This window comes from Strigops habroptila, chromosome 8, assembly GCF_004027225.2.
Source record: "Strigops habroptila isolate Jane chromosome 8, bStrHab1.2.pri, whole genome shotgun sequence".
NCBI classification, from domain to species: domain Eukaryota; kingdom Metazoa; phylum Chordata; class Aves; order Psittaciformes; family Psittacidae; genus Strigops; species Strigops habroptila.
Genome location: NC_044284.2, coordinates 27,193,084 through 27,207,794, shown reverse-complemented (window position 1 = coordinate 27,207,794; position 14,711 = coordinate 27,193,084). Strand labels below are relative to the sequence as shown.

Here is a 14,711-nt window from a genome sequence, read left to right as displayed (position 1 = left end):
GTTTTCCTGAATAGCTTGAATAGTAGCAGTCGGGAATAGCATTATTAGCTCATGTGACAACAGCAGCTTTTTAAATTATACAGTCCTTAACGAATTACTGAAGCAGTTTGGAAAACTCATGGGTTGAGAGTGTAAATTAAGATTTAGCACTAGATTAATCACTGTTTATTCAGGGAATCTGGTTCTACATTTTACTGGTTTACATCTTATATAAATTATGTGTGCAGGCCATTAAAATTCCCTCAAAGTACATTTCAAACACACTCCTAGCCTTGCATATTTGCAGGTATCTGGTTTTGATTGAGATTTGCGAAGTTCAGTTAAAAAAAATGCTGTCTTCATGCTACTGATTTCTACTGGCACATCCACCACCCATGGGTGGGAAGGGCTGTGATCTTTTCCTAACTACTGGGCCACTAAAAGCTCCTCCCAGGGCTTGGTAAAAGCAAACATATGAAAGCCAGTGCACCCTGTAGAAGCTTTAACCAGTATAAAGCAATTAATTCCCCAAGGAAACAGCATTCTTGCAACCATTAATCCTTGTGACCCTAATGCCGACTTGCCATCATTATCAGACATGGGAAGGAAGGGAAGGACTTTGCTAGAGACCCTCACCTCTCTGCAATCTGATGCTCCTCCTGGGGCACAAGGGGGTTCTGAACCTGGATGTTGTCCTTGCAGCATCCTCTCCCCCACTGTCATTGTAAAACACAGAGGGACACAGCAAACTACATAAATATATTTTGCATTAAATTAATGGGACATTTCTTCAATGAGATCTGCAAAAGAGATTTAAAAAGCACCTCCCAGATGGTTCCACTTCCATCTGTTTGCAAATAAAAATAGAAAATCTAGACCAGCAAATACAAGGTAGACTGGTAAACCAAAAAAAAAAAATATCTGGTTTGGAAATACAACAATGGAGGAAAGGGTGAAAACTGAAGCAGCATAGAAAATACACCACATTTGTAATAATAGGTAATTTAAAATCTTAATGTTCAAGTATTAAGGAGACAAACTGGAAAAGATGATAGTCACATAGAATACAAATCAGATAAAAATCAAATTAGATTATGTTTGAGCTAAGTAAAAAGTGCTAAAAGGAAATTAACATTTCTGTGTGGAAAAACAATTAACACTTCTCACAAGATTTCTCACAAGTCAGCAGGCCTCCTGGAAGATACCATTCTCCCCTCCACCCCAATAATTTTATTTTCTGAAACACCGAAATGTGTTCTGGTTTCCTTTATTCATTATTATTATTCATTATTATTATTTCACAAGTTTGCCAATGACGTTAAGATATGCAGTTCAGCTGATACGCTGGAAGGACCTTGACATGCTTGTGAGGTGGGCCAGTGCCAACCTCAGGAAGCTCAACCAAGCCAAGTACAAGGCCCTACACCTGGGTCGGGGCAATCCCAGGCACAGCTACAGGTTGGGCAGAGAAGAGATTCAGAGCAGCCCTGCAGAGAAGGACTTGGGGGTGTTGGTTGACGAGAAACTGAACATGAGCCGGCAGTGTGCGCTTGCAGCCCAGAAAGCCAACCGTATCCTGGGCTGCATCAAAAGAAGCGTGACCAGCAGGTCAAAGGAGGTGATCCTGCCCCTCTGCTCTCGTGAGACCCCGCTTAGTGTACTGTGGACAGTTCTGGTGTCCTCAACATAAGAAGGACACGGAACTGTTGGAGTAAGTCCAGAGGAGGGCCACGAGGACGATAAGGGGGCTCGAGCACCTCCCATATGAAGATAGGCTGAGAAAGCTGTGGCTTTCAGCCTGGAAAAGAGAAGCTGTGTGGAGACCTCATAGCAGCCTTCCAGTATCTGAAGGGGGCCTACAAGGGTGCTGGAGAGGGACTCTTCATCAGGGATTGTAGCGACAGGACAAGAGATAATGGGTTCAAATTTAAACAGGGGAAGTTCAGGTTACATATAAGGAAGAATTTTTTCTTTACAGTGAGGGTGGTGAGGCACTGGCACAGGTTGCCCAAAGAAGTGGTAAATGCTCCATCCCTGGCAGTGTTTGAGGCCAGGTTGGACAGAGCCTTGGGCAACATGGTCTAGTGTGAGGTGTCCCTGCCCGTGGCAGGGGGTTGGAACTAGATGATCTTAAGGTCCTTTCCAACCCTAACTATTCTATGATTCTATGATGATTCTATGATTATCATGAAACAATTGAACTAAACAGAAAACAGACTGAAAATTTTCTGCTATGTTGTTAATTAGGGAAGGGAATATTTCCATATGAGTCAGTATAATAGATAAATTCGTCAAGTCAAAATGCAGCTTCTTCCCTCCTCTCTTACATTATCGGTATGTTGTAGCCTCCTAAATGTTGCTTAGGGGCTGCACTAAACTTCCAGCAGGAACTCTCCCTTGTTGGGTTGAGGAAAAAAATACATAAATAAATAAAAAGCAGCCTTTCTGCCTTTTTTTTTTTTTTTTTTTTGTTAAGACCAACTGGAAAAGCTATGATTTCATTTAATTTCATTTTCTCCCCTATTTTCCTTCTGTCCTTTCTCTTCTTTTTAACCTGGAAATCCAGCGAGCCCATGTTTTCCAGGCTGACCTCTTTTTTTCCAAGGACATCAGGGCGCCCTTTGGACCCCAGCACTCCTTGAACACCAGATGACCCCATGTGATTCCTCCAGCCCTTCCCACCCACTTCTCCTCTGTTTTCCTCAGACCCCTTTTTCCCTTGGTTGCCTGTCAGTCCTATGTGACCTCTGAGACCCAGTTGCCCCTCATAGCCTGGAGGTCTTCCAGGACCAGTTTGCCCTCTCCAAGAGGAAGTCCTGCTTCACCACTGAGCACCTGATCCCTCTTTTCTCCTTTTGGTCCTCACCATGCAGGTCCTCCTGGGTGTCCTTGGATTCCTCTCTTCCCAATGTATCCTCGTTTACCCACGAAAAGGAAAAAATTGTTGAATTCCCTTTACTAAGACCAACGCGTCTGAACAGACAGAATACAGCTCTGTAGGAGAGCCTTCACTGGTCATCAAATTACATTTTCACCTAAATAATGACTATTTTTTCTATGCAACATATGACTACTGAGAACTAAGCTGTAAGTGAGGTAAGCACTTGTTGTAAGCAAGCAATACATTAAAAGATCAAAATGTTTTTCTATCTGGTGATGCTTCTCTTCAGATGCTATGGAGAACAGCCCAATGGACACTGCAGCCACTCTGGAAGCCTGGAGGTTGTGTGTGGTCTGCCCATGTGCACAGCATTTAGTTTGCTTCTTTTTCGCAAAACAAAGAATTATTAACTGAATGCTTGAGAGAAATAAAACTTTAAAATTTAAAAAAAAAATCTTTGTTTCCTTTACAGTTGTTCTGTTTTCAGCTTAAAATCTGGTGTAGCTTTCATTTGTGTTAAGAACATTAAATACTGTGTGGTGTAAAAATTAAACATTTATGTACAAGAAGGAGCTACTACTCATGTAGGATTTTAAAATGCTTGACTTCAGAAAAATACTGCCACAGGGATTTTCACTGGATGCAAAGGAGTAAAATAATCTCCCTGTAAAATCAGTATAATTGCATTTAGTGTTATTAATATTCAGACATCGAGGGGAAAATAAGATAAGAAAAAACCCTGCATCGGGCTATGCCAGTATATCCCACAAGCCCTACACCATATGTTGTTTAAATTTTGTAAGTCTGCAGGATGGCGGTTACACCTAAATAGAGATTTAATGCACTTTAAAATATAATGTCTAGAAGGATCCAAAAGCTACCGTTTCACATAAATAAGCATTTAGGGAGTTATTTAAGAACTATAAGAACTTCACGATACCTTTTACATTCTATCAAGTCAATCACTCTAAGAGTCCCTAAATGCATATTTAAAATACTAGTAACATGTACTTATTTCTGTGAGAGGCCCGAAATACAGCACATGAGTTACTGTAGCTCATCAGGCTGAACTCCTACACCAGTGCCAATTTTTGAAGCTCTTTTAGGAGTGGAAAATGGCCCTGCACACAAGCGCGCTTCCTCATGCATCGCGGTGCTGCAGCGGAGGGCAGACCATGGCTCCGCTCCAAGCCCTGTCCCGGGCACGGATTGCCTTTGTCAGGACCTACAGGTGCCTCTGGTCTTGGTTAAGAAACATGGCCATTGTGTTTGTCTGGAAACTCTACACAGCCAAAGGTAAAAAGTGGTAAAATTACCTGGCTCCCCTTTTTCACCCTAGTCTCCCTTTGTGTGTCGGGCTCGGGAATGTCACAGAAACCCAGCTTTTCTGGTGTACTGCTGTTTTCCTTCAGTGTGTTTAAGAAACAAAATAGTCCTCAATAGCTGTGCCTTTGCAAATAGCAAGTGGTGAGATTGTTTCTCTCCTTGTCTCCAGTACCATATTTCAGGGAAGATGATACTTCAGGGTGGGTGGGTCTGAAATTCCAGGCTGGTTGGTGATAGCAGCTTGTCCCTTTGGGGCGAGGGCTGTCAGCCCCTCTGTCAGCTGCATGCTGCAGCCAAGGATTCCAAAGCAGCCCAGGAGCCCCCCAGGCGCCACCCTCTGGGACCAGTGTAGTGACACATGTCCCCAGCCCATGGCAGGTCCCTTTTTCCTGATCACCATCCCCCACTGCTCCTGTTATCGATGAGAACTGGCTGAACATACCACCAGCAAGAGCTTTCCGGGCAAAATGGCTACCTCTAAAAGAAGGAAGTAGAGATGCGATATGCAGTGATAATGCAGTGCAAGTACCTCACCAGAAGAACATCTACCACTGCAGAAACTTTTTTCCCATCCACAAATACAGGGATTGTTGTTTGCACAGGATTAGATGCTAAAATAAAGAAGAAAAAAATGCACATATTGTACAGTCTTTAAAGAAGCACAGAAAGATCTCCACTGTCACTATTTAAAGGACACACAAAGCAACAGCTTCCTGGAAATTATATTTCCTGGTTGAAATCTCCTTTTTCATGTTTAATATATGAAATCCATGAGATAGAACCCTGATATGAAGTAATGTGCTGCCTTTGTGTTCTTTCACAAATTCTGCAGCTTAAAGTGGCCACTCTACACTTCATGATGTATATGCCAGTGTTTATTCTGAGATCAAAATAATCCCAAAGGAAGTACATCGTACCTATAGCCTGTTACAAACCAGCAGGTTGATGTATCTCAATTTATAATAGATTACATTTAAATAGATACCTGATTCAAAATATTTATTTCTCTCAGTCTAAATATTTGTCTGTAAATAATTTGGTAGAAATCACGGTGACCTCTATAAACAGTCATGAGCTACAATTTAACTGTTAAAACTACTCACATTGTGAACTATAAAATTGTATTTTAGATAATATCTTTGCAAAGAGATGAACTGTGAGAGTGATTTTACATGAACATCCAACTTTAAGTGAGTTTTTTTAACAATCTAAAGAGGCGAGAGGCCTTTCTGGCTTCTGGTGAGTACAATTCAGACACCAAAGTGCATTTACGGAGGATCAGTGAGTTGGCAGCAGTGCACCTGGAGAAAGATGCGCTGGAGTAGTCAACAGGCTGCTTGGACCACCTTGAGCACCTTGAGGAGTTTCTTCATCTAAGCACTACCATGTAGTGAGTTTAGATATATTTATATATTTTGTACATATATGTATACACACATGCACAAATGAATAAATGGGGGTATTTCCAGGAAATTTTCCTGCTGCATATTGTTGAACTCAAAGAATAAAAAGTGCACCATAAAGCTTTACATTGTCTCTAATTTTTTGTATCCTTTGTTGTATTGCCTCACTCATCCCATATACCCACCTTCCTCAAAGTTTTTAGGGGTACCTCCTATCATGCCAAACACCTCCTCTTTCAAGCACACCCCCCTATATCACCCTCACTCCAATGCTACACTTGGCAGCTCTACTCATGCAACACAGGCGTTAGCATTTGAGGGTCTTGCAGAAAATAGGCAGTTTCTCACCTTTTCTTTGCAAGGACCCTATAAGCCCATAAAGGCCAAATGACCAAAGTTCAAAGCATGGCCAAAAATTGTGAGTCACCATTGTTTAAAAATTCATACTCTAGTATTCAAAATTTTAAATTTTTTTATGGGTTTGTTGGGGTTTTTTTAACAAAGCAGGAAAGATTTGGCCATGCAGCTGCTGCTCTACATGGATCAGGTGCAACTATTCTCATATATGTTAAGTTCCCATAAAGTTCCACAGGCAAATAAAATTGACTTGACTGGCTGCCAAGTTTTAGGAATTTTTTTTACTATTAGAACAGGCAACATTTACCAAAGGTGTATGCTGGGATCACTACCACAGCAACGCTATTAATCAGCAAAGGGCAGGTGTTGTTTTCTAAGAACCTTTATGCCAGCACTGTGGATTAAGCCAAATATTATCCGTTTTCATCTAATTATTTCACAGAGGGTCTCTCTACCTTCATACACCTGCCACTTTCCCTTCTGAAAGACAAAATTTAATTAAATTCAGGAGCTTATGCCTATGTACTTTCTTTTCAAGAAGGGAGATGTGGTATGAGAAGCAAATCAGGCATCAGCACTGCCAACCCTTGTAGTTTTGTGATGAAACTTAGGACTCTTAAAGCTTAATCTCTTCAAACGTAGTGATTACAGAAAATTGCAGATTTCATTTTAAAAAGTTGGTTTTGAGCCTTCTGTTAAAAAGGCTCAGACACTAGGAGGTAAATGACAACAAACCCAAATGTAATTATATTTAAACTTTTCCAGTCTCATAATTTGAGAATTACTCACAGTTTGTAATATTTAAGCAATATCAACCTGGTAACTACAATCATTTTTACACAAAGAGATATGCCATGCTTCTGATTTCTGAGTCAGATTGTGCCCTTGAAAGTATTAAGATACGTACATAGGAATAGCATCAACTAAAATACCAGGACACTGGACTCAGTGATAGACTCAGCCCTTTCCTAGTCCTCAGCTACACCACCAGCCTTTTAATTACTACAGGTTTTAAACAAAGTCTATGTTCCTGCTGCACCTGCCCAAGAGATGGCAATGTCTCACTGTCGGACACAGACTGTCCAAGGCAAAGTGCTTTGCATTAGCAAAAGCTTTTGTCCTAAGCTTATTATTTCATACTAACCACTACAATCATTATCTACTTTAAAACTGTAAAATCCAGTCAGCCTGAAACTACCCAAGTTAATAAGCATCTTATGAGACAAAGGGCTTATAGATCTCCACAACAGCAAATTTTCTTCAGCAGAGAATCTTGTCCTGCTCCTCTGTGGCACATCAACACACAGTGACACAGACTTCTTTGCAGGTTATTTTACACCTGGATGTGTTGCAACAACTCTTGGAAATAAGGAAATGGAAATACCTACTTTCCTTTAACCCAAATTCTTCTTTGCTCTGGCAAATACATGTTTTGTAATAAAGCAAGGTTACATCCCAGGTCACAGTGTTGTAGAGAGGCATGTGCTGCAACCTTAAAATCCTGTTAGGAAGCAAAAAATCTGGGAACAAAATTGTCTCTATGTGTGCTGGACTCAAAAATTATAGGCAGTTTATAGCGTCTACGAAATTATAAAGCAAACATACAAACTAGATGCAAGGGACTTTGGATCAGCACTAAAGTCAGAGGAAAGATTCCCACTGATTTCTTTTGAACATATGCCTAATACCATGGAAGGTGAAAATTAACTATCCTAGAAACACGACTCTTCATTTAACAACAGGCGAGAGGCAATGTGAGAAGAACAGCATGGTTTGGGGGTCATTTCACACCTCAGCATGCTCAGAGATGAGCTGCAAGGCAGTGAGACACATATCGGGTTTGCATCTCCCAAAAAGCGTAACCACTCACCGTCCCCTGTGCAGCAGCTGCAGACGCCAGTGTGAGGCTGGAAGAGCATCTTCTGGCTCTGCCACAGCTCTGCTATGGGACTTTCACAACTAAGAGTATCTCACACTTTGCAGGCTTACACTCCCACACACAAAAGCACCATCCATCTTTCTCCCACACATATTTACCCTAATTTCCCCTGAAGATCCCCTGAGAGGAGCCACTGTGCAAACCTCTCCACTTTTGGACCTTAACCAGCAGCAGCAGCAAAGGCAGCAATATCTCCGAAAGAGTAATACAGGGGAATGTATCATAACAATAAATTTAATTTCGAATAAATTTTAAAATGTCTTGTATTTTTCAGATCTTTTGACTAGGGCAGGAGCAGAGTAACTTCCTTCCCATCTCTCTTAGCAGGCCTTGAAAAGGGAGAAAGAGCAAAATGTGCTTCAGTGGGAAGGATTTCTATGGCAGTAGCTGCTGTTTGCAATGAGGCGACAGAGCCTGGGTTGCACTCCAAATGAACTGCAAGCTTTCCCATATGCCAGACTTCGTGATGAAATGTAGCATATTTTTACAAGCAGAGCTGAAAGACAAAGAGGGGGGTTTCCACACTGGCACGTACAGCTGTGAAGAAACTGGAATGAGGGGGCAGAAGGTGGGATGGAGAAGGATAATACAAGAGGTTTCAGAAAATGTTGAGAACTGCTGCTTCAGCCAGAGGCTCAGCACAAGAGGGCACTCCAAGTGCTTCCAACAGCCCTGCCAAGGATGGTTTTACAGCCTGCACCATCCAAAGATGAAGCACAAGCATCCCAGCCCTAAGCTTCAATCACCCCCACAGAGCCCAGACATCATGCTCCTCATCCCAAGCATCCTGCTCCACAAGCACAACAAGCATTTTCCTGAGGTAACTTACCAACAGCCTCTAGAGCAAAATGGAATTTTTGAACACTGAGTATATGTGATTAATAGATAAAACACAAAAAATCAGGTATCTGTAAGACCTACACTTTTCAAACTTATTTCCACTCAGAGCAGTAATAAAGGCTGAATCTGTATGGTCACTGTATATAAGGGGAAACAAAAACAACAATAACAAAACAATCACCTATTGGTAAGAACTGCTCATTTCAAGAAAATTTCCCATAGCAAACTGGTATCAGAATGAGTAGGACTAATCACAAGGCTGGCTGTACTCACGCAACATTGTAGAAAAGTGTGAGGAGATGAAACATAGTAGATGGAATTGTACGTTATTAAAATTAAGGTGAAGGTGCTCTCCAGTGTCTGGGTACAACCCAGAGAAGCTGGAAAACTGGCTGGCATTTCCATTCAATGGGCCATTCCTTCCAGACCACCAAAAAACACAGCTGCTTTCTCCAGAGGGAAACTAAACTCCCAAAACAACTTCATTTTTCTCTAAAACACTTAGGAACCAGTTATAGGACCAAACCATGTATTCACTAGTACAGCCGTAAATTGCTGCCTACCTACTGGTTGAAGGTAATTAACAGCACAAGTCATCCAGCAAAGGTGGGAAGAGGAACAGGTTGTGTCTTGAAGGTATGAACATCCCTGGCTGAAGCTTGCAGCAGCTTTGCCTACCAGAAATCAATATCTTGTAAATGACCCACTCTGCTAAGAAGAAAGAAATCTGCAATAACTATACCGACATGCAAAAACAATAGTAGGACTGGCGCTGTTCAACATCTTTGTTGGCAACATCAACAGTGGGACTGAGTGCATTCTTAGCAAATTTGCCAGCAACACCAAGGTGTGTGGTGCTGTTCACGCACTGGAGGGAAAGGATGCCATCTAGAGGGACCTTGACACGCTTGAGAGGTGGGCCTATGAAAACCTCATGAAGTTCAACAAGGCCAAATGCAGGGTCTTGCACCCGGGTTGGGGCAATCCCAAGTACAAATACAGGTTGGGCAGAGAATGGACTGAGAGCAGCCCTGAGGAGAAGGACTTGGGGGTGTTGGTTGATGAAAAGCTCAATTATGAGCCGGCAGTGTGCGCTCACAGCCCAGAAAGCCAACCGTGTCCTGGGCTACATCAAAAGAAGTGTGACCAGCCAGTCAAAGGAAGTGATTCTACCTTCTACTCCGCCCTTGTGAGACCCCTCCCTCCCCCACCCCAGAGTACTGCATCCAACTCTGGGGCCCCCAACATAAGAAAGATGTGGACCTGTTGGAGTGAGTCTAGCAGAGGCCACAAAGATGGCCAGAGGGCTGGAGCACCTTTGCTATGGAGACAGGCTGCGAGCGCTCAGCTTGTTCAGTTTGGAGAAGAGAAAGCTCTGGGGACACTTTAGAGCAGCTTCCAGTGCCTAAAGGGGCTGACAAGAAATCTGAAGAAGGACTTTTTACAAGAGCATGTAGTGATAGGACAAGGGGGGATGGCTTTAAACTGACAGAGGGAAGATTTAGAAGGAAGAAATTCTTTACTGTGAGGGTGGTGAGGCGCTGGCACAGGTTGCCCAGAGAAGCTGTGGCTGCCCCATCCCTGGCAGTGTTCAAGGCCACGTTGGACAGGGCTTTGAGCAACCTTGTCTAGTGGAATGTGTCCCTGTCCATGGCAGGGGGTTGGAACTAGATGGTCTTTAAGGTCCCTTCCAACCCAAACCATTCCATGATTCTATGATTCTACATTTCTATGACATGTTCGGAACTTCTATAGGTTAATAACAAGATTATAATTATAATAAGAGATCACACACTCATTTATACAGACCATTAAACTGGCTGTAGCAATTTAATATTGTCAAAGGGACACATCAAGAGCAGAGAGTGATGTGAAGATCTGACTCATGCAGAATTATAGATTCCGCCCAGCCCTTGTATTCCAAGTTGATTAATCCTTTGCCTTCTAATTACTTGTTGTACCTGATCTCAGAATGCCACCCAGCCCCTCCTTTAGCTGGGTACAGGCAGAGTTGCCCCAACTGGAATTTACCCAGAACACCAGTTAATGCTGATATTTATGAGGACAAGTGATAGGCTGCTTTTAAATAAACACATTCACTGTATGCTAAATTTAAGCAGTTTTCCTGTGAAATGTAATTTCTCGCTTCAGACCATGGATCTTACCTTGCGCAAATTCCAACAGAAATTGCACCACAAAGCAGGATCAGATCCAACCACTGCTGCCACCAGCAACCAGCCAGTGCCTGCCTGGTGTCCTGTGTAGGCTTTCCTGCCTTACAAGCACCATTGCACTTATTTCCAAAGCCAAAGCTATAGACTGATGTGGTGTTCATCTAGAGCAAGAGGAGATGTAATCACCTGCACATCATTATCACATACATCCCACAGAGGTGACTGCTCTATCCAATCTGCCCTACAGTTAGATGTCCTCTAATTTGTCAGGCTGACTTTAAATGCAGTTTTGTAAGAAGATCAGTCTTTGACCTTCAACAACAGAAAAGTAACACCCAATTAGGACAATAATGAAAGCAATAATCAAAGCATCACCTCTGCCCAGCATCCCAGCCTAGGGATGTTTTTTAGGAATATTCTGCAAACTCAGACAAACCAAGCCTTATGTCTACTCTGGAAGTTTCTTTTCCATTAGTAAAGACAGCCTGGCTAGCTAGACAAGATCTGAAAAAATATATCCAGATATCTCACTATTGCAAAAAGAAAAGGATTCAGGCCTGTTCTTTCATGAAGTTTGCAGGACCATCGTTAGCTCTGCTCAGGTAACCTGGCCTGCAGAGGACCCTGTGGTTATTTTCCTTCTGCGCTTAAAGTTAGAATATACTTATCCAAAGTAAAACTACATGAAAGAAAGTGAAATTTCAGACCTTGCTTGCAAGACAGATGATGATCTACCATCTGCAGAGAACAGGTGCAGACTACATAGTGGAGTTAATAAAAGCATCATTGTGGCACTTTGACATGACTTAGTAGACATTCAAAGCTTGCATATAAATACCCAGCACACACAATGACTGTGACACAAATGCAGACAGCTAAAAATTAAGGTCTTTATTTTTAGAATGTTCATCCCTTTTTGCCCTCAAAGAGTTGCCTTAATCTCTAACAAGCAGCCTCACAGCCCAGTGGCTTACCTTCCAGGATTGATGAAGCCTGCACACAGGAGTGAAATAACCAGCAGAAAACAAGGGGCAGGGGCACTGCAGAAACCAACCTCTGCACCCGCTGGCAGGAACCAGCCTGAGCGCAGCAGCAATGCAGCAGCTACATGCAACGACAAGGTCGGGTTGCAAAACAATGCGCCCTGGCAAGACAGGAACTGCTATGGAAGTCACCTAAGATCCTGCCCGAGTTCAGCATCCATGCAGGCCACAGGGGCAAAGGCAAGCTGCAGGAGCTAGCAGAAGGAAATGGGAGAAAACACACCTGGACAGCGAAGCCTGCCCTGATGTGCAATCCAGGCACCCGCTGACCCGAGCTGGAAAGAAACTTGCCTCTTGGCAAGTATATCCGCAGCAGGGTGTGACAGAGCCTAAAGACTCGTGAAATATTCAAAGACTACAGTTTTGACTTTATAAATGTTATGCTAGCCTTTATGGCAGGTAAGTGATTTTATTCATGTCTCAAGGGGGATGTTTCCTGCAGGAGCAAAAGCCAACACTCAAATCCCCAGTAATGATTAACACAAATCCCTAGTGGTAAAACAAGGAAGGGAGCAGATCATCCAGAGCACCAGCCCTGGGGAGACAAGGAAACAAACTCCCTTGTTTTTATATACTTCATACAAGTAATAACTTTGGCATGATTTTTACAATGAAGAGCACAAGACTCTTAGAGAAACCTGAGGTTCAAACAGTTAGGAGGAAAAGGCCGGCAACCCCAAGGAAGGGGACAGCTAGGTCTAGCTTATCTGCGTTACTCATCTTTTATTGTATAGGCCTGGTTTTCAGGCACTGGGAGGCTCCTTTCAAACCCTGGCTGCTACAGCTAGTCTAGTAGAGAAGTTGAGTTTTTGTTTCCCTTTTTTTTTTTTTTGCTCACTTTCCTTTTGTTCCTGTTTTATTGCTTTGCTTTTCATTTCTTCCAAGGTGCAAGCCAGTGGGCTTCTCCTAGGTCAGTGAGTGGAGAACACCACCCGGAGCAGGCAGCTCAGGGAGAAACAGCAGGTGAGGGGAAAGAGCCTTCCCTTTCTCAGCAGCAATGCATGATAAATCAAACCACGGCCTCCTTTAGAATAAATCCTGTCCTACTTCTCACGAAAGAGTTATTAACCCTGAATTCAATCAGGAGGCAGTTCTGACCATCCTTCTTGGTGAGGTTCCTACCCTGGAAACACAAGTCCTTGAAACACCAGCAGGGCTTGGCAGGGTCCCTAAAGCCCTGTCTTCTCTTAAGGCAGACAACATTTGATTATAGTCAAATCCATAATTCATCATAAGGCAAATCATTCTCCATTTGATAAGATGGTGTGTGTCATTCAGATACACACTGAACCTTCATCTTACATAAATTGGCATCTAATGGGTGAACGGTCTGAAGCACAAGTCTTATGGTGAGCGGCTGAGGAAACTGGGGTTGTTTAGCCTGGAGAACAGAAGGCTCAGGGGGGATCTTCTCACTCTCTACAACTACCTGAAAGGAGATTGCAGTGAAATAAGGGTTGGTCTCTTCTCCCAAGTAACAAGTTATAGGACCTCAAGGTAGGTAATGGCCTCAAGCTGCACCAGGGAAGGTTTAGGTTGGATATTAGGAAACATTTCTTCACTGAAAGGATTGGCAAGCACTGAAACAGGCTGCCCAAGGAAGTGGTGGAGTCATCATCCCTGGAGGTATTTAGAATACATGTAGATGTGGCACTTAGGGACATGATTTAGTGGTGGACTTGGCAGTGCTTGATTAACGGTTGCACTCGATGTTCTTAAACATCTTTTCCAACCTAAACAAGTCTATGATTCCACGATTCTAATGCAACCATCAGCGGAACCGAGTGAAGCAAGACAGTTACAGATCATCGGGGGGATAATAAGACTGTGGGAAAGCTATTGGTAAACTCCTCTTAGAAAAACAGCCTAACAGCTGAAGCTGTTGTGTGGAGCAAGTGCTCTGATAACCAAGAATGCTTTTGCAAGTATTTGTATGGGATTGGTGTAAGTGACACCCACCCGTTGCTCTGTCACTGGCAAAAACACTCTTACCATTTCAGGCACCATCCACTCAGGCACCAGGTAATTTACCAAGCTAAGCTGCATGCACAGGGAGAGTGCGGGCTCCTGTAATCTTCCGGGACCAATGGGAGCTCTACTTCGAGCTAGAGAGGGGCACAAATATTTGTAAGTATAAAACAAAACCTCTGCATAAGTATTTTTTAAGATAAAAAACTAAGCAAGCATCAGTTCTGCAGTCAACATCCATAAAAATAGCAGCAGAAGAAAGAGGCACTGTTTTCTCTGTATGAGCTGGGAACAAAAGTGTCACATCCTGATTGCCCCTTTGCCGCCTGTGCAGCTTTGTTTGTGTAAGTGTCTTTTAAAGATATTAATTGAGGAAAGAGCATTTTTAAAGCATCATTAAAATGTGCTCAAATATTAAAAGAACACCTTTAATAACAGCAGTTACATCTAGCCCTTGAAACAGTTTGCATTCCTTTATGGTCTTCTGTGGTTCAGAAGACACCAGCTGATACCAGCGCAGCAATACCGTGTGCCCACTGCGCTGGAGGTGACCTCAGCTCCCATGGCCACACGCTCAGGACAAACCACCCCTCTCTGCAGGGAGGTCCCCACCAACCCAGAGGCAGACTGGGGAGCACAGCTGTGACCAGCTCTGCAGGCAGAGCTGTGGTGACAGTCACCTCTGGCAGGGTGAAACAATGAGCTGAACAAACCACTGCACAGCTATAGAAAATGTGCAAACTTCAGCTTACCAGCAAAGGCACATCTTTGAGAGGCAGTTTGTTGCACAGAAAAGTAGGC

General features: G+C 43.0%; 1 protein-coding gene across 4 annotated transcripts in view; it reads right to left on the bottom strand.

The window, feature by feature from the left end:
• The window catches only part of OTOL1 (otolin 1), a 42,322-nt gene that overhangs the window by 8,704 nt on the left and 18,907 nt on the right, over positions 1 to 14,711 (bottom strand). Inside the window, exon 1 of one of the 4 annotated variants that reach the window (XM_030495097.1) lies at positions 616 to 689. The exons of the other annotated variants lie outside the window; for them this stretch is intronic. The gene's annotated coding sequence lies outside the window, so the exon portion shown is untranslated. Of the gene's footprint in view, positions 1 to 615; positions 690 to 14,711 lie in introns of those variants that run through there. 4 annotated transcript variants of the gene reach the window in all.